The sequence below is a fragment of the Perognathus longimembris genome, chromosome 6 (assembly GCF_023159225.1).
Source record: "Perognathus longimembris pacificus isolate PPM17 chromosome 6, ASM2315922v1, whole genome shotgun sequence".
Lineage (NCBI taxonomy): Eukaryota > Metazoa > Chordata > Mammalia > Rodentia > Heteromyidae > Perognathus > Perognathus longimembris.
In genome coordinates, this window is record NC_063166.1 from 75,719,280 (window position 1) to 75,720,166 (window position 887).

At 53.6% G+C, this 887-nt stretch overlaps 1 protein-coding gene across 1 annotated transcript in view; it reads right to left on the reverse strand.

Moving 5' to 3' along the window:
• Positions 1 to 887, reverse strand: part of Jph2 (junctophilin 2) — a 59,420-nt gene that overhangs the window by 57,449 nt on the left and 1,084 nt on the right. The gene's annotated exons all lie outside the window — the stretch shown is intronic.

Consider the following 887-nt stretch of genomic DNA (forward strand, 5'->3'; position numbering starts at 1 on the left):
CTGGCAATTCCCAGGACCATTTGCCACAGAAAACAGCTCTATGTTTTCATAACCCACAGTCTCGCTCAAGCTTCTGAGCCTCCATAGGAAGTCCTCCCTCTGCCCCATGACCCCCGGCTTCCCCTCTCACAAGCATGATTTTCCCACCAAAGGCACAGCTCATCGGTCACGTCCTCTTATGCCCTTCCTGTCTTCTTCAAACTTGCCTGCTCTGGTCTGCCTCAGTTCTCTCTACCCATCTGCCTGGCATTATCTGCTTTCTGACCTTCGAAGCCAGGGACTGCATGTCTAACTCTGTGTGAAGCCAGGCAACTAGGAGAGGGTCCCACTGAAGTATGTCTGGAGTGAAAGAAGCATGGTGAGCAGGTGGCTGCCTGGGTAGGCTGGTGGGCAAGTGAGTGGATGGATGAGTGCACCGATGGTTGGATGGAGGAGTGGGTGAGTGAATGGGTGGATGGATGAGGGAGTGAGTGAATGGGCGCGTGGATGAATGACTGGATGGATGGATGGACAGATGGGTGGGTAGATGGGTGAACAAATGCAAGAGCACTCTTCATGATCTATTGCTTGAAAATAATTCAAGTTGAGACCGGATCTGAAATCCGCCAGGGCACATTAGTACCTAGTCCGCAGCTGTTTCTATGCCTAGCTTGCAAACCCAAATAGCTCCATTTTATTGAGTGTGTGCTGAGTGCATATTTCTATAGCGGGCATTGCACTAAGCATTTCTCCTCCTGCCTTTACTAACCACCACAGAAAAATGCAGGCTAAGAGGAGGAGAGGAGCTTGCCCCCAAGCCCCACAGCCAATCCCCTGCGACCCTCTGGCCCGGGCCTTCCCCATGGCCCCCAACCCCACCCCACTGCCCCTGGCCCCAGCCGGCTCAC